General features: G+C 57.4%; 1 long non-coding RNA gene across 2 annotated transcripts; it reads left to right on the top strand.

The window, feature by feature from the left end:
* Nucleotides 1–477: 477 nt before the first annotated feature.
* LOC128153947 (uncharacterized) lies at nucleotides 478–26,877 on the top strand. 2 transcript variants are annotated; one of them, XR_008239160.1, is made up of 3 exons: nucleotides 478–607; nucleotides 25,883–26,001; nucleotides 26,727–26,877. It is a non-coding gene; the product is annotated as an uncharacterized LOC128153947 (long non-coding RNA). The 2 variants fall into 2 exon arrangements; XR_008239161.1 differs by lacking the exon at nucleotides 478–607 and adding an exon at nucleotides 5,848–5,936.
* The last annotated feature ends 566 nt before the right edge of the window (nucleotides 26,878–27,443 follow it).

Raw genomic sequence — 27,443 nt, forward strand, 5'->3', positions numbered from 1 at the left:
GCAGGGACCGCAGAGATGCTTCGGCTGGAGATGGAGCTGGCGGCGGGCGGCGTGAGGAGGTGGGCGAGGGGCTCCTCCGGTGACCGCTGACGGAGTCCCGGTGCCCACCGAAGGTGACCGTCCAGGCGCGTCCGGAAGGGAGAGGGGGGCACTGCCCGCCGCCTCCCCCGGCGGGGCGGCCGCAGGCGGGCGGACCCCGCAGCCCCCCCTTGGGGGGGGGGAGCCGGCCCCTTTGGGGGGCTGCGGGGTCCGCCCGCCTCCGCCCGCCCCGCGCCCCGCCCCGCGCCGCCGCCCGCCCGCCCGCCTTCACCCCGCAGAGCCGCGCACAGCGCCCGCCGCCGCCGGCCGGCCGGGGGGGGGGGGGGACGGGGAGCACCGGACCGGGCCGGCATGGCGGGGGCGGGCGCTGCGGGGCGGAGGCAGCAGAGGCGGCGGGCCCCGGCTGAGCGCTGAGGGCGGCGGCGGCGGGCCATGGGGGCGGCGGCGGCGGGGGGCTGCGGGTGCCCTGCCCTGCCCGCCCGCCGCGCCGCGCCGCCCGCCGCGCCGCCCGCCTGAGGCTGCGGGGGGGGGGGGGGGTTACGGAGGGAGCGGCGGCGGCGGAACGCAGGTGAGCCCTCGTCCCGGGGCGGGGGGGGGGGGGGGAGCGGGGTGCCTGCTGGGGTGCTGCGCGGCACGGCGGCGGGGAGACCCGTCGGTGTTGCGCTCCGTCGGGGGCGCTGCCAGTTCGCGGGAGTTGGCCGGCTTCCCCCGGGGATGCGCTGGCTGGAGCAAGGGGATTGCGAGGAGGCAGGAGGCCTGCCGGCTCCTCGCCGGCACTCCCCAGCACCCTGATGCCCGGCGGCTCCGTGTTTCCCGCGGCGTGTCGGGAGGGATGCCCGGCTCCCCGGGGCTCTGGGCGCCCAGAAGCCGCCGGTAGCGCGGAGGTGCTGGAGCCGGGCTCTGCCTCGTCCTCCTGCGAGAACCCAGGCCGCAGGGTCAGCTGGAGACGTGCGTGTGGCCTTCTGCAGGCGCCAGGGTAGTGATGGGGGTGTCCCCTTCCCCGCCGTCCCGCTGCTCTGTCTCCCTGTCACAGCCTCGGTGGCCCCCGGATGGTGTATCTGCGGGAGGTATGCGCCTCGATGCACAGGAGGAGGAATCTGGTTTGGGGGCTCGCGTGGTCTGAATCGAATCAGTGGTGCTGAGCACCACTCTCACCTGAGACAGCTTTCCCCATCCCAGGGCCACCAGGCAGGACAAGGCTGCGCAGAGAAAGTGAGGTGCAGGACAGGGAGCTCTGCCGCTGCCCCCCAGGTCACCTTGGCATGCTCCTGGGTGGCAATGTTCTCAGTGTTAGTCCGGTATCGTGGCAGTTGCCGTCACAGATCGTGGCTGATTGAGCTGAAAGAACAGAGATGAACGCACTTGGCTCCTGGCTTGGGGCTTGTCTGGGGTTTTTTTTCCTCATTTCCCTGTTCCAGAGTGATGTGGATGGGATGAGTTTTCCTCCTTGCCAGCAGCAGGACTGGTAGAGAGACATGGCTTGCTTTTGGGGAAGAGCGATCTGAAAACATTTGCATCTTTTTCTTCTTTCATGACAACCAGTGAGCTGTGTGCCACCTTCCACCTTCCCGTGCCTCAGTTTCCCCAGGTCTACAAGGGAAGGCTGGAGGGGAGAAAAGCTGGTTTGCACCAGGGTGGGCTGGGATGTGTGTTCTTATGCATGAGAACCTCGCCTGGCACAAGACTGCCTCGAGGGCAAGAGTGGTTCTGGGTCAGGCCCAAGGGAGGCTGAGCCTGTGGCCCGTCTCTGGGTGGAGGCAGGCGCTAAGGGCAGGGGAGGGCTGGCACTGCCTCTTTTCTCGGCAGAGACCCGGGCAGGGTGCTTCCCTCTGTTTAGCAGCCCTCCATACTCATCCATGCCCCTGCGTGAGCGGCTGGCATCCATGTCATCCTGCAGTAAGGAGTTCATGCCACACCTGAGCAGCAAACAAAACCCCATTTTTTTCACAATCTTTTTCTATAAATTTTTTTTTTTTTTTTAAGAAGGGACTGCTCCGACATCCCCTCTGGTCATCGCCTGCCCAGACGGTGCCCTCTCCCTGTGCCTTTGAGCACTGGCGTGTGGCTGAGCCTGCAGCCTCCTGCTCTCCAGCTGCTTGCTGAGGACCTACCTGCTGCCATGCTCACCCCCCCGCCGCGATGCTGAACTTTCCCTTGCGTTTACTGACACGCTGTCTGCCTCCTTCCAGTGTGGCTACCGCCACGCAGCCGCCGAAGCAGTGGGGACCAGCCGGTGCTCGTGTGTGTAAACAACTGCCGGCTGGAGCTGGCGTGCGATGGTGCAAGGCTGCGGTGGGGTGGGGAGCGGGCTCTGGGGGCTGCGTGCACTGAGGAGAGCCTGGTGCTTGGTGAGGGCATCGGTCGAGAGCAGCTGAGCTCTTCAGGCTGTGTGATGCTGCTGCAGGAGCCCACGGGGGAAAGCAGGCCCCCTCGGCACCCTGGCATGGGTCCATCTCCAGTAGCATGGCTGCTCTCCTGGTTTGGCAGTTCAATGTGCCGACTGCCCGCTCGATTGGCATGGCAACAGCCACCATTGTGCTGCAGCACCACTTCGAAGCCCCAACTTAAGCACTGTTGTGGGCAATTGCTGCAGGATCCACCCATGAAGGGGGAACAGGGTGCTGCTGGCTGGGTGGTCCAGTGTGGGTAGCACCGAGCCGCTGGCGCCCCACGGTCGGAGCGCGTCTGCCTCTTTCCAGGACTTCAGCACCGCTGGCACCAAGGGCTGTCCCTGCAGCAGCCCCGGCTGTTGCGGCTTGTCCTTGTGTGAAGTCCCTGATCCCGTCCCTGTGGCCAATGCCACTGGCTGCCGGCAGCTGACCTGGTTTCCCAGGAGGCTTTCCCAGCGCGGGGGAATTGGGATCATTATTTAAGGAAGGGCCTGTGGAGAAGGTGCAAAACCACATCCTCTCTGTACAGTGGCAGGTGGGTGGAGCACACTGGGGATGCAACTGAAGCAGGCTGAGGCTTGTAAGCCAAGGAGCAGGGTGCTGGAGATAAGCTCGGGGAAGGGAAGAGGTGCCACCCATGGAGTTAGGGTGGACAGGGACCCGTTGACTTCAAGCTTCGTGGGGCAGGAGGGCAGCCTGACGCTTGCAGAGAACAATGGTGTGCTTGTAGTGAGCTCTGGAGCTCATTTCTGTCTTGAAGTAAGCTAGTTCGATCTTTGAACTGAAGCCTAAAAGCATAAAGCCCAGTCTAGTGCAGAAGTCCCCGAGTGGGAAGCAGTTGGGAGATAAGGCAGTGTTTGCACCAGCCACCTTTGTGTTTTGCTTCACCACCTGATCTTATGGGACCTGACCTGCACACTGCGTGTGAGTGGGAAGCAGGGCTCTGGGACTTGCCTGCGGGTCTGCAGAGTTGGGATTTTGCCTCCAATCGCAGCCCCGTGATACCAGGAAGATGCTTTTATGGTTTGCTTGGGAGCTGTTCCCTGGCACTCTAGGGCAGAGCCTCAAGTCCTCAGGTCTTCCTTAGCACTGGTCCTTCCCCCCTCCTGCTGGAATCAGCAGCAAGCCTCTCTCTTCATTTGTACCTGTGAGTTCAGTGTCATTTCCCAGGGCAGCTCCAGCCCACAGGCATGACATTTCTGTAGTGGAAAAAGTGTTTATATAATCATCAAGTTGGCTGCTGCCTTGAGGAGCCTCCAGCCTGGCTGGAACAAGGCTCAGATCGTCTAGGGGTCTTCCACTGAATGAGCCCTCCCACCATCGCTGGAGCCCGGGGCAGCAGGACTGCTCCCCTCTCTCCTGCTGTGGGGCAGAAAGCAGCCCAAATCTCCTGGGGCTGAGATGTTTTTTGATGCCGCCTTCCCCTCCCAGGGCTCAACCACGGCATTGCTGGGTGATGTCTCAGAGTCTGCGATGGGAGGAAGGAGATGAGCTGTTCTGATGGGGCCTTTTGCTCCCTGGCAGAGCAGGGCTTGTTTGGATGTGCTCCTGTCCATCCAGCACCCATCCACAGCACCGGTGCTGTTGGGTTGCTCTGGCTTTGAAATTGGGGGACAGAAACATGGATCCACATCAGCCAGGAAGAAACGCTTGGGAACATGGAAGGAAATGTGGCACGATCCATCCTCAAGATGTGCAGCTCGGGGAGGTGGTGGCCTCGGGCACTGCGGGCTGGAAGATGCCCCTGGGTTGTTGAAGGACACATTTTTTTCCAATTGATCCAGCCTACCTAAAACAGAGTCTTTCTTCTTCTGTGGCTCCTGCTGGGAGTCTGTTCAGATCCTTGCTGCTTGGAGGGCTGGAAGTCTCTGATCTGGCTGAGTATTACCTCTGGGCAGTGCAGTGGCAGTCTGTTGGTGTGGCAGTGCTGTCCTTTAGGTTCAGCAGTGCTTTCCCTTCTGTCATTCTCCCTCAAATGCTTGTAAGGGATGGCTCTCCTCCACAGGGAGGAGAGGGATGGCTCCTTCACAGTCTTCCCGTGCGAGGCTGGGTGAGCTCTGCTCATCCCCTGCTCTGACCTGTTCTGGTGGGAGTTGTCCTTTCCCAAAAATGGAGGGCCAGAGATGGGTTGGGGGAGGCCCTACATGCATCACAGCAGAGACTTCTGCAGCCAGGACAGAGACATGGTGGCCAGGAGCCGCCTTTGAGGGCTTGGCAGACAACAAGCCCCTTCAACCCACTCAAAGTGATGATCAAAATACCAAGGCTGGGTGTGGGATGGTAGAGGGGTTTCAAATCTGGCACAGCCACAGCTGGACTCAGGGAATATAATGTCCAGTTTTAATTTGTGCATGGCATAAGGGCTCACACGTGTTCACAGATGGGCCTTTTCTTCCCCAGGGGTGCATGGATCCTCAGTTGTGTAACAATAGGCACGTCTCTGCCTAGCCATACCTTGTGGTCTCTGCTGGATTTAAAGAGACCAAGGCTCTGGTCTCAGGTCACAGAGGTGTTCGGCAGTGGAGTTGCGTCCCCCTTAGAAGATGGGTCCCTGGACAGTCCCATCCTGTTGTAACCCAGAGACAGATGGCCCAATCCATCCCTGGCCCAATCCATCTCCGCATGCACAGCCTGAGCATGCAGGACTGATGCTCAGTGACGTTGGGAACACTTCAGAGCTCCCTCGCTGTTCTCTGTATCTCTCATTCAAGTTAATCAGGAGCTGGCCTCAGCAGCCAGTCAATAGTGAGATTTATCTCTTAAATAGCATTATTGATTGCCTAGGAAGCCTGTTTTTGTATTGATAGATACGTACACATGCAGACAAGCCCCGTGCCAGGTCCCGGTGGTGAAAGGTACAGTGTAACGTGTGGAGATGGCTTGTTGCAGGTGGGGGGGGGGGGTGTGTCCACGTGAGGGAGATGCAGCTCCTGATTAGAAAGCAAGGTGAGGCACCCCAGGGTCTTTGGGTACGAACCCTTTCGCATCTGTCCAGCATTATTGTGCTGCCTTGACCACTCTTCAGCTTCTGCCCCTTTCTTCCTAATACATGACGTTGCAATGCAAACACCTCTGCCAGCTTGCATTGCCTCTTCATTTGCAGGTAGGATAGGATGCTCTATCCTTCCTTAGGAGAAGTCATGCAGACGTCTGCCCACAAATTGCGTGGTCTCCTCAAAGGTCACTGACCCTGCAGGGATTCTTCACGTGGGAGACTTGGGATAGAGGTGCAAAACAAAGTCTGCCGTAGCATTGCCTGGAGTGGCTGGTTAGAGAGGAGGATGGATGAGATGGGCTGGACCCATCCTGCCAGGGAGGGTTTTACTTTGTGCCGCTCCCCGGGCTGGCAGTGCGGGCCGTGAGCCGACGCATGCGGGAAGCACGGTGGGATCTGGCTCAGCTCCGAGCAGGTGGAGCCGTGGGAGTGTGACAGGGGAGACGGCTCGCTGCTGTGTCTGCTCGGGGAAAGGCAAAGTGTGCTGCCACTCTCGAGCCGTCTCCCTCCAGGTAACGGGGAGTGGGTGGAGGAGGGCTCCCGTGGGCTGTGGGGACTTTGCCGGCTTCGTCTCCTCAGGGCTGAGAGTGGCTCTTGTCCCTCGGAGGTGGCAGAATGCTTGCAGCAGCTGGAGTCATGGCACTCTGCTCAAGGTTCCCGTTGCCTAGCTGCCTGCACTGCACGCGCCTTTGTAGAGCAGGCAGCACGGTGTGCAGGCAGCCCCTAATGCGGGGGGGGAGCGGGTGTTGGTAGCACTGTAGGAGAGGAGCCAGGGACTGGAGCTGAATGTGAACCAAGCTGTTGTCCTTTTGGTTTTGGGCAGCACTGCTAGACTCTCCCTGAAGCAGCAGCATGTGCTGGGAGCCTGGCTGCTCTGTCCTCCAGGGTCGTGGAGCACAGCCAAGGTGCAGTGATGCTCGTGAGAGGAATTGCAAAACCTCCTGCCAGGTTTGCCGTAGCAAAGTTCAGGCTGTGGCCGTTTTGCATTGGTGCGGCAGAGCCCTGCTCCCCAGCCTTGCCAGGGGCTGGGAGCCCTGCAGCTGCCACAGCAGCAAGCCTTGCTCGCCTCACCATGCGTGCTAACTCACGCTCGCTCCGTGCGGCATGACAGAGCGTGGCCCCATGTCCCGTACCTTGTGTCCAGGCTTGCTTCGGACGGCGCTGCCTGATGCTGTGCTCTCTCCTGGGATTAGCTAAGGCTGAGGAAGGTGTCACCTGCGTTGGCACAGGCAGCTGAAATGGCACAGATGATCCGTAAGGTTGGATCGCCGAAGCCCGGCGGATAGGGGCTTGGAAGACCTGTGGGTGTGTGTCACTGTTTAGCTAATCAATGGGCATAGGAAGTTATTGGGTGCTGTCATGCCTATGTGTACGTGCATATATATATAAGTGTGTGTATGTGTGTATGTATATATACGTATATGTGTAGCACTATAGCATCTTGCTACTGTTTGGACCCCGTAAGTGTTTTTCTAGACAATGCCTGCCCGCAGCGAGCGCCCGGTCGCCTGATCTTAGCAAGCCAATCTATGCAGGGATCTCGGGAAAGAACAGTTGGGGTTTTATGAAGCTAGCATAATTTACAGCTAAAATAGCACACCAGAAATATGTCCAATCCAATCTCCTTTGTAATCTTGTTTTCATTTAAGCCTCCAGGGTGGTGATGGGGGGAGTAAGGAAAGCAAACCGCAAAGGGAGTTTATTACCCGTGCCAGGGAGTTTTGTGTGATGCTCTGTACCGAATGACCTCAATTTGCAGAGGTTAAAGCTGGCTGTGGTGCTCCCTGGCTTGAAGGGGTGTCTCCTGCCCATGCTGGGGGCCTTGGCTGCAAATCCTTTTGCAGATGGCTACATGGTGTGCTCGGTACCATCCATGCCATGGAGCTGTCCCGATGCCTGTTCCCGCGACTGGGCCGAAAAAGCAATAGCAATGCATCAGTGACCATCATGTTTGTGTCGGCTTGGCCTGCTCACCGGGAAAAGGAATGAAATTATCTCGCTGCTGCCGCCTTTGCAGGTTGCATTTCTCTTTAGTTTTCAAACCACATATTGTCCCAGATCTCCTGCCAATAGCAGGGAGCGAACTGATAATGCAGCTGCTATTAATAAAGCAGCGTTGTTACATATTCATATCAATCAGACTTCTAATTCTACAATATTTATTAAAAAAAAAAAGGCAGTGCTTCACCGAGGCGATGGAGGAAAGCGTCAGGTGGGATGGTGCTGGAGATGTGTTTCACCAGTGTTGGCAGAACCTGCTCCCCTCACATTTCTTCTCTTGGGGATTCCCACACTGAGCTGGCCCTGGAGTCCTCACCCACTGCCCCCTCGGCCTTCCTTCTCCCCGGCAGCTCTGAGCTAACAGGTGGGATCCCAAAGGCAGTTGCGGGATCCCCAGAGCACCAGCACCATGAGGAAACGGGAGCGGTGCGAGACGGGGGAGCGCTGAATCCAGGCGGGTGGGTTGGCAGGAATGGCTTGGTGCTCTTCTCCATTTTATATAGAAATTTTCACATATTATGTAAATTAAAAAGCAAAGTATGGAAAATCTGGGTATAAATCTGGGATGTGTATATGTTTGTACAGCCATTAGAGAGGAAAGTATACCACAGAATCCTGGCCAATGGATAAATATGCTTACTCTGCCATTCCTGCAATAAAATATGCTTTTTGCCATGCTACAATATAAAAAAAAGTACTGTCTCCAAAACTGTAGCATTTTATGGTAAACCATAAATTGGAAGAGATACCTAATTATTCATAGAGTATTACAGAGGTGTCGGTAAATGACTTCACCATTAAGGCTGCATTGAGACTTGCCTGTTAAGCAAAACCCTCTCTCACTTCTTCATGATTGAATTCGATGTCCAGACTTGGCCAAATAAATCTTGCGAGGCCGAGTATGTTTTCTGTGAACGCTAGTCTGGAAACTCGCCCTTACCCTCTGGCCGGGAACGTTTTGAAACACAGCCGTGGGATCTCCGAGTCCTCCAACAAGGCCCATGGTCCCCGAACCTTTCCTGGCTCTCTCGTCCCCAGTGCATTTCTGAGCTGCTCCCATCTCATTTCTGCTTCCTACAGCTCCCAACGCATGCCAGGACAGGGAGCATGGCTGTTCTGGGGGGTTCCCAGCACCGGCAGCCCCGGGAAGCGGGCTGGCGTCGAGCCCTCCCGACAGCGCCTTTCGGTCGCTGCAGCAAACAGTTTCCAAGCAACTCGGAGGCTGCTGGTCTAAAAGGACTCTTGATAGAGGCACGTAATATTAACTATAACTGGAGTTATTAAAAGGAGCAATGCTAGAAACAATGCGGGAAGGGCAGCCGACGTGGTGTAGCCGATATCCTTCTGCCATCACTCATAACATAAGTGCTTTAACAAATCTGGAGGCATGTCTCAGCTGAAATGCCTATAGAGGCCCAGCAAGACTGCAGGCAGCTCTGGTTCCCAGCCTGCTCCTACGAGTGCTGCGGGCGGGCTGGGTACAGGGCGCTGCTGTCCTGCCAGCTCTTCAGCTGGGCGCTGGGACAGATGCAGAGAATGCAAAAGACGTGGTCCCTACCCCAAAGAACTTTTATCTCCAGCCTCCATCCAGCTTTGGGACCTTTTTTGAGCAGATCTGTTCCCTGGCGTTGCCCGGCTGTGGCATAGCCTACAGCAAGTGCTCTGCTCATCTGGGAACAGGTGGGAGAAGACCAAGGGGTGGATCGGATGGGTCCGTCTCCCTGTGTGGATATCCAGCCTCAGTCCCTGCCCTGCCGTGTGTTTCTTCTCTGGAGGCTTAACTGCTTCTTTCAGGTCATATTTCCTTGCTCTTCTCTTTATTTCCACTGTTTCGACACTCCCTTGCATCCTGCGCCCTGTTCTGTCACAGTCTGCAGCCACCTTTGAGCATCCATCCCCTCTCTTCATCTTTGTTGTTGCTTACTCCTGTTGACTTTGGGCTGCAATGGAGGGGTTTGCCCGTGCGAAGACCGTGGACTGGTCAGTACTGAGAATTGCCATGCAGCACTGCGTTCAGGTGGAGAGAGCAGCAGGAAGGCACTGTCCATGGGCACCTGAAGCAATCTGTTCCTCCATGGGGAATGGTTTGGAGGGTGCTTTCTCCATTCCTTTACAAGCACGAGCTGGAAATGCTCCTCCTGCTGCTGCCCACGGCCCAGGGAGGCTGATGCGGTGCTGGTGGGAGGTCGGCAGGAGCGTGCTGCCATCAGAGTGTACAACCAGCCCTCCTTGGCTGTCACATCCTTCCTCCCAGCTGCTGGGGTTGGACCCAGGTCTCTCTGGGGAAGACTTGAGATGGTGTCTGGGTGGTTATCTACCAGGGCTGGCTGCTCTCCAGCAGCATCCCAGGGGCAGACAGAGGTCCCAGCACTGCACTCTGGCCAGGGACTGGGAGTGATCTAGCAGCCCTTTGTTGTACGAGTGATGGGTGTCTCTAAGTGGCTGGCAGCAAAAATCCCCAGACATCTCCAGAGGACCAAGATGGTGCCTGGAAAAGTTCAGATACAACCCAGGGGGATCTTACTGCCTGGATGCCTGAGCTGTTTTTCCTGAGGGCAGCAAAAATACAGGCTGCAGCTTGTTGGCCTGGGGAGGTGGGTGGTGTGTGGGCAGCTGAGCGGTTTGGGTGTCGGCAGAAAGCCCCTGTAGCTTTGCTGTATGTTCACAGGAGGAGGCACAGCAGGATCTCTGCCTTCATCCCTGTCAGCAAAAGCATGAGGAGGAGTGCCAGGATGCTTCCCTGGGCCCAGCTGGCATCGGTGGGAGAGGCCAGCAGCATCAGCAGGGCTCCTTCCAGGTCTTCTGAGCTCCCAGGAGCCTGAGCCTGAGGGAGGAGAGAGCCCATGGCAGGGCTCACCAGGATGTGAGCTCTGATCCCCAAAGCTAAGCCCTTTCTTTGGCAGAGCGAGTGAGTGTGGCTGGGAGGTGACAGGCAGCCAAGAACAAGTCCACCTTGTCCACACCTGAGGCTGGAGCTACGATCCCACCAGACAGACCTGCACACTCCTCCATAGGCCATCTCTGGTGTGAAGCCACACAGTGCCAGCGTGCCGGAGCAGTGTCCTGCTCTTACAGCACTGGCAATGCTGGGGTGCTGGGGGTGGCCTAGTGGGGTTGCTGGGGGGAAGGACAGTGGTGGAGCAGCCTGTGGGATGCTGAAGCAGGCAGGAGTGGAGTGCTGGATGGGAGGGAGGAGAAAGCAGGCACTGCCACCCAGTCACTTGGTCCCCAGCATAGTGTAGCAGTCAAGGCCAGGCTTGTTCCACCTGAAGTGGGTAGAAACTGAGGTTAGTCCTGCTGGGTGGACTGACACCTCCAGCAAGCCCCTTGCTCCCCCAGCAGAGCACAGGATGCTTGATTTTGGGAGTTATGAGTTAGAGCTAATTGAGAGAAGTCAGGAGCTGTATCAGTAGCAGGTGGGATTACTGGTGTCACAGGGGATCTGCAAAGCGCCTGCGCTGTTTGCTGTGGTTATACGTAGCAGGAGGCATCTGGCTTTCCTCACGTTGTCCACGAATTTAACTTTCTGTCTTTCCTGAGGTAGTATGAGCTCAGGATGGGGGGGGGAGATAAGGAGGAGGTGGGTTTTTTTGCTGATCAAAAATCCAACACATATGTTGTTGTGACAAATACTAGCATTGCAAGAGTGCCAAGAGGCCAAACACGGCTTTCTGTGGTGGAGGAGACCTGCCCAAGGACAAGGTAGGGTTGGGAAGGGGCTGGGCAGCCAGGCAGGGGCTTGCAGAGCAGCTGGTGGTGAGATCCATCTCTCCCTGGGCATGGGAAGAAACTCCTGGATTCTGGAAATATCATTGGGGCACTCAAATCCAGAGATGGATTTGAAGAGGCAGCTGCTGTCGTGGTCCAAGTGGGCAAAGTCCCGGTCCTCAGGCAGGCATTTCACCATGGAAATGGAAAAGGCTCAGCTGACTTTGCAGCTCTTCCTGATGCTGGCTTGGGTTGGGCTCTGTCCTGCTGCCTGAGCCCCTGGGGCAGTTACCTGCACCAGGGCAGCAGCTGGAGGTGCCACGTACCTCCTGGGCAAGCGATGCCACCGGTCTACACGTGGCACCACCTGTGTATGCGATAGCTGCACCAGGCTGTTCGCAAACAGGCTGTGCTGGAAAGGTGCCCAAAGAGGGGCTGTGACAAGAGGAGGGAGGGCAGGGTCTTCCTGCAGGACCAGGAGCACAAAGAGTTGCCCTGTGGTGTGGGGTCCCACGTGCCAGGACTGCTGGGCCATCAGGAGCAGCCGAGGAGGGGGCTGTCTGTCTGCTGCAGTCCAGCATCTCCTCCGGTGCTCCAGGGCGGGTGGGGACCCAGATTTTGCAAAGTCCACTTCATGGGTCCCCTCCACCCTGGAGCACTGGAGGATATGCTTCACTATCTCTGGCCAGACAGTGCTGGCAGTGGGAGGGGGTCACTGGTGCTGCCCACGGAGACACTCGCACTGGGGATTTGCTCCTGCCGCTGGCCGCAGGAGGGGATGCTGGGCTGCCAGACCGGCGCGGCAGTGCCTGCGCTGCTACCGTAAATCTGCCTGGCATTGGTGCGTGGGGACGATGCAAAGAGCATTCCTGCTGACTTATGGCTTCCTTGCTCCATGGGGATAGGAATTAGCGTCGTGTGGCTGGCTCTGCTGGCATTTACTGTGTCATGAGTCGTCCTTCCTCCCTGTGCAACGTCAGTGGGACTTGGCGAGTGACTACTGCCAGGCAGGTGAGTGTCCGTGGGGCAGGGGCCAGTGTGCCGGGAGCTCAGACCCGCGTGAGGGTCTGGTGGCTCCAGTGACGTTGTGAGAAGCAGTCGTTCCCGTTCAGGGATGCTGCATGGTTATGGCACGGCAGTATCGTATCAGCTGTCCCTGTTAGACCCACCTTGCACCGGGGGAAATGTGGTGGCCAGGCGTGAAATGGTGCCACCGCTGCTGTGCTGCCTGATGGCCCCTGTCTCATGCGTCACCCTCCGTCCTTCCAAATCAGCACTTGATCCTTCCAAAGCTGCCTTGCTTGCAAGGCTGAAATGGCTTGTCAGGGTCCTCCGCCGCCACCAAGGATGGCACCACGCTTCTGGCCCGCTCTGCTCTCAGCAGCAGGGTGGCCACGCTCACCCTTGTGGCCCTGACACCAGCTACGCAGCCTGCTCGAGGGCTTGGGGTTGCAAAATTGACCCACCGTGTCAGCGAATGAGGCTGGAAGAAACAGCAGAGGAGCATGGCCAGGGCTGTGCAGCGGCGGGTGGCATGCTGAGCCCTGCTCCTCTCCCTCTCGAGCCGGTAACGTCAGGCCTTGGGAACACCATTGCCTCTGTGCCAGAGAGCGTGTGCTGAGGCAGGGCAGTCCCTGCCCATTGAATCAAGACTCATGGGTGCCCCCTTAGCCCTCCCCGAACCAGCCTCCTGCCTGCTGTGGTGGCTGCTGCTGTCCCAGCCCATCCTGAGCAGCCCACAGTATTTTTCCCCAACCCCATGCTCTTGTTGCCTCTCTCAACACCTCCGCTCCACGCAAAGCCGACACTGGCAAGTCTGACCCGTCACACCACAGCAGTGAATGCCAGCTGCCCAGGAGCGCTCACGGGGGGAATGGGAAGCAGTGGGTGCCCCGCTCTGTACCCAGCTTGGGGCGTCCCAGCAGCAGCACCTTAACCTCTTCTCTGTCTCCACACGCTGGGTCTCAGTGGCCAGGTGCCTTCTCCATCTGTGCCTCGGTTTCCTCATTCTTCCAAGGGGAGCACCAGTAACAGCTCTGAATTGCTTTGGGAGGGAAGGGAAATGCTGAGCGCTGTCTCTGTCTGTGGTGTGACGGTCAGTGGGCTGTGGTGGCCTCCTAAAGCCCCTCTGCCCAAGGAGGCCCCTTGCCGCCTCTCGGTACTTTGAAGAGACATGATGGAGCTTTTGGCTAAACGGATTTTCATTCTCCGTGGCTCTTTTCTTTCCTACTCAGCATTCAGGGAGCATCATTTTGGTAACCAAGGTATTTGCATAATTTGTATTTTGTGGTAATTGCTCCCTTTCAGAAGAGGTGCTTATCATCCCATCAGTTTGGGGGGAGCTTGTGCTCTTTGAGGCCAGGTGAGGCTGTGATCCCCAAAGGGGGGTGGCTGGGCTGCTGCCCTGTGACTCGGGGGATGCCTCCCCCAGGGCGGAGAGGCTCAGGGGAGCCTTTCGCCCATGGGCTTCTGCGCCATCAGTGATCTCCTGCTGCAAGTCCCTTCCTCGCCTCGTGCCCTCACCTTGTGCCCTCAGTTTCCCTTTAGCCCCAGAGCCTCCGAGCTGAGCGGGGGGGGGAGCAGATTTTCTCACACCGCATGCCTCCATGCAGCCGGACACGGGGTCTCCGTCTCTGCAGGAGCTGCCCTCCCAGGGCTGCTCCCTCTCTCCCTGATGCCGTGGAATGGGAAAGCAGCTTCTGGGAAATGCTTTGCAGTGCTTTAGCAGCTACCAGAGCGCAGAGCAGGGCGGGAGGCATGGGGCTGTCACCCAGCCGCGGGAGGTGCTGCTCCATGGGAACAGACTGACTTTCTGCCCCGTGCCACCGTGGCGTGGCACCTGGTGGAGTGGGGGGTCTCGGGGGGCGAGCGGTGGCCGGTGCCTGGCGTGCCCGCGTGCCGCCCTCGCCCGCCCGGCAGAGTGACTCACTCCCCAAGCGGCAGCTCCCACGCGGCAGCGTGTCGTCTCCAAGAGACATGGGAGATGTCTCTGAATGGCGACGGCGGAGCGGGGAGCCCGAGTCCTTGTCCCTGAAGCCTGGGCAGGGCATGCGTGTTCCCTTGCCACCAAGGAGAGCCGGGAAGCGGCCGGCTGGGGGGCAGGACCCCTGCACCTGGGGTGGGAAACCAGGCAACCTGTGTTGGAGCGGAAAAGCAGCAAAGCCTAGTCTTGCCCAGCGTTGGCAAAGGTTGGAAAGGCCGTGAGGAGGCTGCTGCTTGCCGGCTGGGATGTGGCAGTGAGCAAGGGAAATGCCTGGCTCCGAGGGCTCAGCCATCCACAGTCCTGGAGAAGGAGAGGCAGGCAGCAAGCTCTCCGCGGGCTTGCAAGCTGGCTCTGGGGTTTGCTGCCCATTAAGCGGGGGAAGCAGAGCCTATTCTGGTCTTGAATTATTTCTGTGTCTTGCTCTTGTGAAGCCCACGTGTGCTGTCCGCAAGTCCTGGGATGCCTGTGGGTCTGGGACAGGCAGCAATGCAGAAACTAGCCTGGCCCACGGTGCAGAGGTTAAACCATCCCTGCCCTCTCTGACTGCAAAAGAAAATCCAGCGCGTCCTCTTCCAGGCGCCCAGGTGGCGTTGGTGCTGCCTGACCTGACTGCTAAGCAGGGGCTGAGGTTTCTTGCAGCACCGATATCAGTGTGTGCTGAGCTGTGCCATTCCCCATCCTTCTCTGGGTGGGAGCAGGGCGCTGCATCTGCCCCTGCTCCCCTGCGCCAGCATTGCTCCCAGCGTGGCTCTGCCGTGCAAACTCAGCTCCTCTTTATTGCCTGCTTTACCCTCCAGGCCTTGCTTCTGTGCTGCCATCAGCCAGGTAGTGGAAGCTGCTCCTGCTCCGGCACCGATCATCTCCCTGGCTGTATTAAGTCTCAGTTTATCTGTATAAAATGTCATTTTTCTTCCTAAAGGCTGGCAGGTAATTCTGTAATCACTGTCCCTCCTATGGTGCTGGCCTCTCCTCTCCCCCTGCTAGTTCGATATCCTCTTCAGGTTTAATCCCCTGGGAGTTTACATTGTCTTTGCAGTCCCCAAGGAACGATGCTGCTAAATCCGGATCCCAGTGCCAGTCTCTCTGGGAAGCCCTTAATTCCCTTTCCCATTAGCAGGATGCCCAGTTAACAACCCCTCCTGGCTCCTCCTGGTCCTTCTCCCCGCAGAAGTGCTCCGGCCGCAGGGCCTGGCTGCGTGGGGCGCAGGGGCTTGGCTGTGGTGGGGTCCATGCCTTCTCCTCCTGGCAGCTCTCACCTGGCCCCAGCGCACAGCTCTGGCGGAGGGTCCCCCCATCGCCAGGCAGCCAAACCCAGGGCCAGGTGAGCCTGGGGTGCTGGGACGCTGCGGCAGTGTTTGCCCCACACCCTGCAGATGCCCAGCTTTGATTCCTTACAGGGGGAAGCGGGTGATACCTCCCGCATGAGGTAGGGCTTCAAAGCACTTGGCACCCAACGCCTTGCCTCAGAAACCCCATGGACCCCATGGAGGTTTCTCTCTGCAGCCCCCTTGGGAGGCGGCTCGTTACCATCTCGCCAGCAGAGTAGGTGGTGGGACACGAGGCGGGGGGAGGCTGCCCTGGGAGCATCTCACAGGCTGTGAGCTCTCATGGGCAGAGGATCCTTTCTTCAGGTTAGACAGAGGATGCTTTGAAGTGGTTCAGTGCTCAGCTGGTAAAAACTAAAGAGTGCTTTCCTTTTTTTTTAACTCCCTTTAATGGGAATTGTATTCTGTGCGTGGAGCAGCTGGTAATTCTCCTCATGGCTGCTGCCGCATCACCTCCAAGCAGCTCTCGTGAGACTCCTCTTTCCACTGGCTGTACAGAGAACTTGAGCAGAAGAGCCTTGGGTCTGCTCCTGCTGTAACCCTACTGACTAGAGAGATGTTTCTGAGAAGGTGTTAGATACCTGGTCCTGCATGGGGTGGGGGCACAGAGAAGAGACCTTGCGAGCAGCATCCCCACCCCGTTGGCTGCAGTCATCAACCTGGGGTTCTGTACGATCGCAGACAACACAGCACAGCATGTGCCTCACTGGTGCTTAACAGCAATAAAATGCTGATTTTTTTTTTTTTTTTTCTTTTTTAAAGTGCTTTTCCCTAGTCAAAATCGTCTAGTCCCAGAGGGGACCCAGGCCTGAGCTGGGAGAGGGAAGGGAGTGTTCTGCAGGGAGTTGGGGCCATCCCAGAGCTGTGGATTCCTCCAGGGAGGAAGAAAGACCTTATGGCTGTGGGAGAGAAGCTGGATGCTCTGGTCTCAGTTCCCATCCCTTGGCTCTGTATGAGGAGGATGCCGGGGTTTGCTTTGTCTCAGCTCTTCATAGGAGATCTCTTTATGGCAATGCCTTCCCTTGCTACCTGTTCACACAGGATGAGATCCAAGTTAGACAGTCTCTGCTAACACTGATACTAATAACTTGCCTGTGTTTACCTGCCCCCGGCAATATTCTTGCAAATGAGGTGTCAGCAGGGATGCTGGCACGTGCGAGCTGCTGTGTGGGGGTTTTACAGGACCAATAAAGCAAGGCTGGGGTGTGTGGTCAGGAGGAATCACGCTGGCATCCAGCCAGAGAGCCAGTGGCGTGTGAGGAAGGTCCATCTCCCAGGCCGGTTTGAGATGACAGCGTCTCATCACTTGCTCCTTCACCTGGCGCTTGTTCAACAGAGGGTCCTTGTGGAAGTGGCTTGAATTCACATGTGCTAACCACAGCTCCTGCAGGCTCCTCTGCTGAGAAAGTGGCAGTTTATTACCCAAGCTTCAGTGCAGGCTGCTTCCCCAGGAATCACTCTGCTTGGCATGACGAGCAAAGGCCAGGTATAACACCTGTGGGTCTCCTAATCCCTGTGTGATTTGGCTGCAGAGCCTGCTCCTGCCTGTCCATGAAGGAGCTGGGCCAGATAAGTCTCCGATCTCCCAGTCCCACACAGGGTGTAAGCAATGCCCCCAGCCACAGCTCCAAGGAAACTAGGAAGCATCTCTCAGTCAATAATGCTACGTCTCTGCCTCAGTGGCCCTAGGCGTTATTTGGAAACTGCCCCTAGACCCTAAGCCTCTTATTGCCTGTAGCCTCTGATATACCTCGACCACTATGTCTGCAGCAGCAGGACTGGCAGGGCCATAAGAAGGTGACCAAGGACTTGGGAGCATCTCATCTCTGTCCTGCAAATTTGCGGTACCACCTGTCGTTACCAAAACCACTGCTGTGTAATCCATCCCCAATGTGCAAACGGGCTGGCGGCAAGCCATGCCTCCAGGAAATCTGCTCCTCCTTCCTCTGCCGTGGGCGCTGGCTCCAGGATTTGCAGATGCTCTGGGTCAGAGGGTTTTGTCTCTCCTCCTTTTTAATTACAATGAGGATAATTGGTTTTGTGGTTGAGCACAAGTGCGGGAAGCCTGTGAGGTCTCCTTCCTCCCCAGCACCCATGCAGCTCCCTGCCAGCAGTCAGGCGTGACCGGAGGCTTCTCTCCCCCTGTGGCTCGGAGGAGCTGGCTAGCTGAGTGCCAGGGGGCTGCCAGAGCATCCCCGTGTGTTCAGCAAGGGTCTGTGCTAGCCACCTTCCCCTGGAGCCAGGCAGGCTGCCTGCTCCCTTCCAACCTCATTGCGACCCCTTCCCATGCTTGCAAAGAGCCCGTTATCATGCCTAGTTAACAGGCAGGGGGAGAAGCTGGTTTGTATGGATTTAGCACCGAGACAGTGGGCCTGGAGCCCAGCTCCTCTTTCCTGAGGTCTTGCATGCACCTCCCTCCCAGGGCACCTCTGCCCGGTGGGTGGCTTTCTGAGTCTGAAGAGTTTGGGGGGCTGTGACTGATCTTCTCCCAGGGTGCCCTTTGGGTTGGTGGCTTTCCTCCCAGCCATCCTGATGGCCTTCCATCCTTTGTGCTTCACTGCTTAGAGCTATTATGAAAAACATTCCCCTCCCATGAGGGCTTGGCCACCACTGCAGTCATCGCTGAACCCCAGGGCAGGAGCTGAACCCCCAACCTGTCTCTTCCCACTCCCTGCCCCAGGAGCCCCCCAGATTTCCCAGATGGATGTCCATCCTAGCCCCAGGACAGAGCTTGTAGCTCCTGTCTCCCCATGACAACGAGCTGCTGGCAGCCAGGAGGTATTAAGGACCAACTGGCTCATCTGCTGAGAGCGTTTGATTGTTGTTATCATTTTGATTACCTTTTTTATAGGCTACCAGAAGAATTTTAATCTGGACAGTGAAGTAGGAAATGGGAGAAGCTGTGCCTGGAGCTTGCTGAGGAGGCGGCAGGGGCTCTTTGTCCACGTCTCTGGGAGGTGATTTTGATGTTCTCAGCCAAACTAGGAGTGTCAGGGAGAGGCATTCCTGGCCTGGCCTCATGGGACTGCAGCTGCCCCTTGTGTTATCCATGGACCAGCTGGTGCCCAAACAGCCCATGATGCTTAACCCTGGCCTCACAGCTGCCTGGAGCTGGTCGCTGCCTCAAAGCATTGATCCGAGCAGGCAGAGGAAGGGGCGGCAAGCTCCCAAGGCCAAGCTTCAGCTCTCCCTCCCATTTCTTGTGACTTAGGACAAAGTAATGTGATGTGTTCCTGCCAGCGGCTATGAATTGTCATTCACCAAAAGTGCCAAGGTGACAGCTGTGGAGAGCATGGGCAGTGGTTTTGCTTGCAGATGAGAAGCAGCATAGATCCTGGCTCTGCGATGCTCTCCAGATGCTAAAACAGCCGGTGTGAATGGGCAAGGCAGTTTAGGGAGTTGTCGCTGCCGTGCCGGGCTGTGCCGCCTCTCCTCTGAGGCTTGGCCACTGCCCGGCAGCAGGTTCAACCTGCTGCAAAATGGGTTTGTTTCAACACGCCTTGGTGAAAGTAAAGTAGTGGTGCTGTAGGCAGATCTGTTTACTTCACACTGCAGTGGCTTGGGGGCACAGACAGGGGCAGATAGCAATTGGCAAGGGAGGGGATGGGGATGAGGAGCGGGGCTGTGTCCCAGGGGACTCCGCCAGCCCCACCGAGGCTGGCATGGGGAGGTGTCTTGCCCCATCCCGAGCCCTCTGTGCCACCACCAGCTTCCTCACTGGGCACATGTTTCTGGAGGGCTGTTGCAGTGTGGGTGTGAGGTGGCCCAGGGCTGTCACACGGGACCTCCATCACTCCCCCTGCTGTACTCACAACCCTGGCCCCCTGTGCCAGCCTCAGCTCCAGGTGCTCGAGTGGCAGCCAGTTGGTTGTTTCAGCCTGATCCCATCGGTCCATCATGGTCTGCAAAGCCCATGGGCAGCAGCCTGTGGGCATCCTGCTGCAGAAGAGATGCAAGAGGCCAGGTGACAAAAGCGGTGGCCGGTACCCCTTGGCTAGGCGGCTGCCCAGAGAGGTAATGGAGGGGAAGCAGCATTCCCACACACTGGGGGCTCTGGGTGCTGCAGCATAGCAGAGGTGCCACAGCCCCGTGGTAGTGCAGGTTGCTGTGCGGTAATGTGTTGCAGCTAATGCTGTGTGACAGTTTGACAGGCCCTCCCGGGACAGCCTGAGCTGACATGCCATCTTCAGAACTGTCACTCTTTGGCTTCCGCACTACAGCATTTATTGTAAACAGGCAGCGTGGGTAACTGTTTCCCCAGTGTATAAGGAGTGAGAAGGGCTGTGGTTTTATTTGCATGTTCTCAGGAGGATGCTCAGCCCTGTGTTAATTGGCACGGGGCTTAACTGGGTTACTCCATATCCTCCAGAGATGGAGCGGGCTGGTGGGAGGGTGGAGAGGAGGGGGGGTCTAACATTCCCCTGGTCTGAGGAGGTGATGCCGAGCAACTCCCTTAGAAGATTCAGGGCTCTGGTAGGAGCTGAGCATTGCTATGCCCTGCTCTGGGGCTCACCCCCACCCAGCCCCAGCGAGGGGTTTTGCACCCACTTGGGCAAGCCATGGCTGCCACAGCATATGGTGCTCATGGTGCCGTGGCTGGGGACCGGGTGGGGATGTCATCGGCTCCTTGGGGCTGGGGTAGCCACTGACCCCTGCCAGGCTCAGGGATCTGCTTTAGGAAGGAAGGGGCTAAAGATGCTCATGTGGGGGCTCACCTAGAGAAGGCACTTGAGGCAGCTCCTGCCCAGCCCCACAGTTAACCCTGGAGGTGGATGTGGAGTTTCACATGTAAAACACAGGAGCAGAAGGACATATTGCTGCCTTCCCCAGCCCCCTGAACTTGACCCAGGATGTAAGCAGCATCCTGTACGGACCACTGTCCCCCTGGCAGGAGCTCTGGGGCATGAGGTGCCATCACAGACCACCCTGGGGGGGGATGCCTACGGTCCCGTGCCTTCCATTTCTCTGCTGCACCGGGTGCTCTTGATGCTCTCCAAGAGCAGTGAGGCTCCCAGTGCTCAAACCCTTTCACTCTCATAGAGAAACAAACTGGGAACACGCACGGCAAAGCAGAGCTACTGGCATGTCTGGAGAGGCAGGGAGCTGGAACAGGACAGGCTCTGACAGCTGCTTTCAGGACGTCTGCAAGAGACTGAGCAACATGTCAGCCACGCATAGCTCGTCCTGCAGAGCATCAACCGCTGTTTTGCCCGGCTGCCTTTTGGCACGCACAGCCTGTCCACGTCCCAGGAGCTGCATCGCTCTACCTGTCCTGGCTGTGAAATGCATTTGGGGTGGGCACTGGGGCAGCAGCTGTGGGCTGCTCCCTCGTGGGACAGTGGCTGAGCAATGGGGACGCACTGGTCCCGGCGGTGAGGCTGGGCAGTAGCATGTGTTTCCAGGCTGAGTCATGCTGAGAACTGTGTCTTGTTCCTTGTTAAGAGTCCAGATACAATATTTGCTTGGCAGAAGTCAGCTCATCATCCACCTCTGCCCACCTGTCTGTCTGTCCGTCCGTTTCTCCCAGCTCCTTCACATAGCAGCAGGGTAGCATCTGTAAGGAAGAAAAAAAAAAAAAAACCTCCACCTGGAAGATTTGGGTTACTCTGCAGGGCTGTAAGGTCGGGAAAGCAAAAGCTGGTGCTTGCTATGCAGAGCACGGAGCCAGCATGCTGGGCAAGCAGGTACTTACTCAGCTGCAGCTGCGAGGGCCGGCTTTGTACTGGGGTGGGGGCTTGCATCCATGGGAGGGGGGAGATGACGCTACCAACGCCACAAGGGGAGCAGAGGAGATCGAGACAGGCTGAGCTCCTGGGTGGGACTCGCCGTCCCCCATGCCATCTGGCCAGCCAGGCAATCGGAGCTGCAGAGGGGGACAGGGCATCCGCACTGCTCTGTCCCCCCCTCGCCACGTTGTCTTTGCTCAGCTGCTCTGTGCCTAGGTTATTTCAGCTTTGATTCAGCTCTGAAATTGCTTTGGCTGAAACTCTGTCTCTATTGTTTTCAGTCTGCAGGAGCATCATTGAACGTGTCAAAAAGATAAATTGGAGAAAAAAGAGAAAAAAAAAAAAAAAGAGGAGAGCAGTGCAGTTGGTGGGGAGAGCCGTGCTGGTTGTGGTCTCCCAGGGCAGCTGGCTGCTTCAAGCACATGCTCCCTACCCAGAGGCAGCTCCTGGCCCTGCTGCCCAGCTCCCTCCCCACAGCCCTGTCCCCTTCTCTGCAGAGCTGAGACACCCTTCTGGATGTCCCCCTTCCCTTCTGCTGGAGGGGTTTTTCCCCTGGGCAAAGCTCATTTAGACTTAGCATCTGCCCTGTGCAAGCCTGGTCTGGGAGCAGCAGGAGTGACTGGAGCACAGCCTCCGAGACCTGCTCCCTGTACTTGCCCTGGCTGGGGCTGAGATGCCAAGTCCAGCCCAGTGGACAGTGAGCTAAAGCCCCTGTAGATCAGCTGAGAGCACCATAGCAGGGCTCTGGAGATGAACAGAAAAGAGGTAGGAGGGAGCGAGACAAACCCAAGCAGGACAGACAGCGAGAGGGGTCCTGGGCCCTGGGCGGGGGCTCCGGGCAGACCTGTGTGCGTCCCCAGGGGTTTCACTCGCTGGTGGGCTTGTGCATGTCTCAGGGTACGACATGCTAATACACCTGGTCCAGGGTCCATGGAGCTGGGGAATGTCTGTGCAATGCAGACCCAGTCTGCATGGGTTGTCTTGGGCTCCAGCCCAGGCTCTCTAAGGAGTTCAGGGGACCCCTGTTCCAACCGTTCGAAAAGAGTTCAGGCTTCTGCATCCCTGGAAGGATCAGGCCTGAGCAATGAGGTTTGGGGGTTATCTGTCCATTTGGCGTTATCAGTCAATGCTGGAAGACATGGCACCGTCTAAGGGCTCCTGGAGCCGGTGCTGGGGATGCGGCATTGAACAGCTCAGGGCAGGTCGCTCTCATAATGCCTTCGCCACTGCTAATGCGATCAGCCTCCTTCAGGACACAGCTATAAGGGCAACCCCTGCCCTGAGGGTTCATTAACTGCCAGGCAGAGAACGACCGTGTTCCCAGGGGCATCGGGAGGGTTATATCCCCCCGAGGCACCGGGACCCCTGGTCTGGCTCCTGGGAAAGGTGCTCGCGGCGAGTTATGGGAGGTTGAAGAGGCAGTTGTTACTGCTGCTGGGGACACTGGGGCAAATGAATAGCCTATTAAATAAAATGTCAGCCAGAAACGGATAAGAACTGGCATTGCATTTGCAGCCTGCACTTTACAAAATGAATCTCCTTGTGCGTGGTTGATTTGCATATTCAAAATAGGCCACAGTGGAGGGGCTCTCCTTCTGAACCCGCTGACACTAAGGTCTAAATTGTGTAAATTTGCTTATCCAAATGCTCCTCTGAATGACTGGAACAATCTAACGACATAATCCATTGCCAGAGGAGATGGGTTTTCAGAGCCTAAGCCCCTTTGTTTCTGGAAACGACGTCAACTTGTGTGTGAGAAATGAAGCCAAGAAATTGCCGGCGAGCACTGAGCTGAGTCCTGTGCTGGGGCAAGTGAAACTGTTCCCTGCCCCAGTTGCCTTTCACACCTGAAATGGGGAAGATTGATCTGTGTGAAAACTTCAGGAGGCAAATACTGAGTAGATCCCATTGAGTAAGGCTGGTTTCAAATAGAAACTGATTTGCCTGGGCTGATCAAGCTAATTACTACAGCAGAAACTCAGGAAATCATCAGATTCTTATGCAGCAGGACTGCTGAGGTCTGCTGCTATGAAGCTTGGTGCGTAGATGCCTGCCAGCATTACTGTGCCTTCAGCAGTAGCCACACGGGCATCTCCGTCAGGAGCCGTGCATGGGACGTGGCAGGCGTGCTGGCTCTGTTTGAGGTGGTCGCTGCTCGCCTGCCAGCAGCAGCCTGAGCTGTTGCTCCCCCTCATCTGACAGGGGAGGCAAACTCATGACATCGATAATTTATAAATCATTTAGTCTGGTTTAGAAACCTGTTGGGGTGTTTCTCTGCACTACCGATGCTTTCCAAAGGCCGTGGTATGTGCAGAGCCTGACGCCCCACGGAGCAGTGCCTGCTGGCATGGGCAGAGCCAAGCCGCTGGCGGTGGGGGGCACCCACACAGCACATGGGTAATGAGCATCTTGCTCTTGCTGGTAATTTGGTCCCATCTGGTACGCCGGGGACCGAAAGGCTGCGCTGGCATCTGCACTCCTTTCTGCCAGAGCAGGGCAAGTGGGACCTTGGGTGCTGCCTGGAAGCCGTGGCAGAACACAGGGGCCGTGTGCCAGTGGGCAGGCAGGTGAGTGGGTGACCGGCAGGGATTTGTGCCGTGGGCAAGCCGTATCTCTTTGGTAGCATTTGGCCTGGTGGAAGGGAGGTCCCTTGGGCGTTCCCAGCACCCCTGCCTGTGTCCCGCAAGGGACCGTGTGTGCACGCATCCCATAGGAACCCCAGGTGCCTGTGTCCCGTGGGGGACCATATGTGTGCACATCCCAGAGGAGACCATGCATGCCTGCATCCCACAGGGAAGCACGCTTGTGTGCATCCCACAGGGACATGCGTGTCAGGTCATGCCACCGCAGGAGCAGCTCCGCATCCCCATGCCCGCACCATTTCCCCAGGCGAGCACCTTCAGGTGACTTGTGGGCAAGGACACGTGCGGCTGGTGAGATGCGTGTCTGCTGTCGACAAACAGAGAGACGCCGTCTCCCGAGGCTGCTGGTTCAGCGCAACGTTTGTACACACATGTGTAGAAAACAGAGTACGTGTGGGCGGGTGTGCTTCTAAATATAGGCTTGGCTACCTGGGAAGTGTGCTGCACTCGCAAGCCCACTCGCTGCAGCTTGCAGAGTCCCTTCCTCACCCTGCACCCCCGGGAGCACACTGGCACAGGCAGCAGAGCTCGGAGCAGGTTATAAAGAGATTATAAAGAAGTATAAATTAAGCCTCTCTGGTAGAAATGCTGGCAGCCCCAGGCTGAAACATCGCGCTCAAAGGCTCCCCCTGCTCTTTTGCTTTTTTCTTTTTTTTAATGGTTTTGCCTTTATCAGGCATCAGCTCAAGAGCTTTACTGAGCCTCAGAGCGTGGAAAGGGGTCCCAGAAAAAGCAGGGGTGGAGGGGCATCCAGTGACGCTGTGTTTGTCAACTCCCATAAGTGGGTTCCTGTGTAACTCTGGTGAAGGCTGGTGACAATATTGGTGGCTTGGTGGGACAGTCCTCGCTGCCACTCAGGCAGGCTCGTGGGCCAGCTGTCGTGGCTTGCGGGACCTTCTCGCCAATGTTGTGCTGCCAGAAATGCTCCAGGGTTTGCCACCTCTACATTAAGGTGAGCTCTCGCCCTGGAATGACTGGCAGGGCTGAGCCGTGGGTCGCTGGACCACCCTGGGAGGTGCTGGGTGAGTTCACTGTGTCCAGCTCACGCTCCCTCTGCACCCAGGGGCTGTCACGCAGCCGTCTGGGCTGGGAATATTGCTGTCATTTCTGCGTCCTCTGTTGGCATCCCTTCCCCCAGGCCACTTGCCTGCTCTGCGCTGCACTGGGTGGAGATAGCAGTCCCGAAACCTCCAGCAAGTCATCAGCTGAGCAAATTGCTCTCTGTAAATCCAGAGTGAAAGTCCTGGGATTCGTGAGGGCCCAAAGGAAAGTGCTTGATTGGATTTTCAAGCCTCTTTCTGTGGCACTGGGAAAGAGGGGTTGACAGCCTCCCTGAATCTTCCTCACTGTCGCCTTGGAGGGGGTGCAGACTGTGCCCTCTCGCTAATGGGATGTAAAGGTTCTGTAACTCTCCCCCCTTCATTTAACTCCCCTCTGGACTTTGTATGCAGCAATAAACTTCTCCTCCTGCAAATCCTTGGAGCAAGGCAGGCAGCTACGGGGTCCCTCGCCTGGTGCCCAGGCAGGCGTGGAGGGAGCTGTGCTCCTGCTGCCTCGCTGCCAAAGAGGAGCCGCCACACCATGCAGCAACCAGAGCCTGTCCCTGAGGACCACGAGGCTCTAGGGACACGCTGTGTGCATTTGGGGTCTCTTGAGTGAAAGGCTTGGTTTGAGTTCAAGCTGCCCGTGCCAGCATGAGAGGGGCAGGAGTGCCTGGGGCTGGCACCCGTCGCCCGGTGTAAGCCCCCTCCTCCCCATGGGGCCCAGAGCGTTCATCTCCAGTACCGCCAGAAAGCAAAGTTAATACAACATGAAGGTCTCCCAGATTAAAATCAGAGAACTCAGAAGCTGAGTGGTTCAATCAGCAGCAGTAACTGAGTGGCAGAGAGCGGCCAGGCTTTGGTGGGGAGTTGGTGTCACTCCAAACCCCCATCACGCAGCTGAAGTGTCACGCAAATAAAGGAGAAGAGTGCTGCAAATTTTATTCCATTGCTCCTTATCTCTGATTAATCCTCTTACGTGTTCATCTCATTTTAGCCCAGTGTTGACTGTCTGTTTACTGTATTTCTATAGTCCTCGCAGAGATAAAAATCCCTCCGAGTCTGTAACGTCTTCCCCAGCGCTGCCCTGGCTGGGCAACAGGGGCTCCTGCCTGCTGACACCGGTGGAGCGCCGCGGAGGAGAGGACCAAGGTAACGTGCCTGTGGTCACCGCGGCGGATGATAGCAGAGGAGGGGCTGGAAACCAGTTTCTCCCAGACCTTAGATTAGTGCCCAGCCACTTGGGCATCCCTGAAGGGAAAGAGAAATACCCTAAAAAAATTGTCCCATGGCATGGCTTTGCAGCCCATGCTCAGGGCATGTGCTTAACGCACTGGAGAGGAGACAGGCTTTCCTCTCACCATCCCTCTCCCATTGCAGGCAGATTTGTTAGAGCCCTGCGAGGGAAGCCCTGCCTGTCCCAAGTCCCTGTCCTCCGGCCCAGGCTCTCCAGCTCAGCTCGGTTTTGCCGGCAGCCCCAGGGTAGCAGCTCCCGTGCCTGCTGCTGGGTGAGGCAGGAGCACAAGCCTTCTGGGCCTGACCTTGTTGCTAAAGGATTTTGCTTTGATCCTCTTCTCGGCAAGGTGCTTCTTCAGCTGGGGAGAACAGAAACCCTTTAAACGGCCAAAAATTGTAGGGAAAATTGGAGGAGAAAATGGTGGGAACCCCCAGGTAAAAAGAGTTTGCATTTATAGAACAGTGTCTGTAACAGCGTGGAAACCCGCACAAATGAGGCAACCGGCTGTCTTTGGGGGGCATTCAGACAGGATGCACAGCACCCCAGCGTGTCCCCAGTTTGTGCGGGCAAGGCCAGGCTGTGTGTGCAGATACCCTGGAGGTCTTCATCATCTCACGCTCAGCATCCTTCACTCCCGCAGGTACCCGATGCCCCGCAGCGCTGCTGCCGAGTGCCTGCCCTGGAGCCCTGCAGCCTCCTGAGGGCACCTGGCAGCACGCTCAGGCACGTGCAAGCGGGGGTCCCATCTCTGCCACGCTCACGCACGCCTTGGGGAGCCCATGCCAGTGGCCTGACACGCAGGTGGGTACGCGTCCCATCGGTGTGCCGGAGAGGTGGGCTCAGGTCCTCTCCCCTGCTGAGTATTGAGGGAGAGGGCTCATCCCAATCAGACTCTTCTTGGTGTAAATTCTCCCAGGATTTGGCAAGCTATAGCATGGGAATTTTGGAGGGCTCTGGCTTGAGTAGCTGAAAATTGCTTTTCAAACCCAGTTGAATTTACAGCCTCCCCAGCATCCTGTGATGGCGAGCTCTAGGCATTAACTGGCTCTTGGGTGGCAAAGTCCTGCCTTTTCCATGTGTTAAACCTCCTTCCACAGGTGCCCTCCAGTTCTCATGTGGTGGGTGCTAGCTCCCTGCCCTATGTCAGGCTTGTTTTAGGAGCCCCATCACAGTCCCTCTTCCTCTTCTTTCCAGGCTGGAGAGCCCAAGTCTTAGATGGGGAAGATGATGTTTGTGAGTGTTTGCCTGTGGAAGGTGCAATCCAGGCTGGGCTTCAGATTCTCGGTGGTGCTTCTGGCTTTGTCTCACAGGGCTTGTTTCAGGACAGTCTCTTCCTGCACAGAAGCTGTTTCTTCTG

This window comes from Harpia harpyja, chromosome 18, assembly GCF_026419915.1.
Source record: "Harpia harpyja isolate bHarHar1 chromosome 18, bHarHar1 primary haplotype, whole genome shotgun sequence".
Classification (NCBI taxonomy): domain Eukaryota; kingdom Metazoa; phylum Chordata; class Aves; order Accipitriformes; family Accipitridae; genus Harpia; species Harpia harpyja.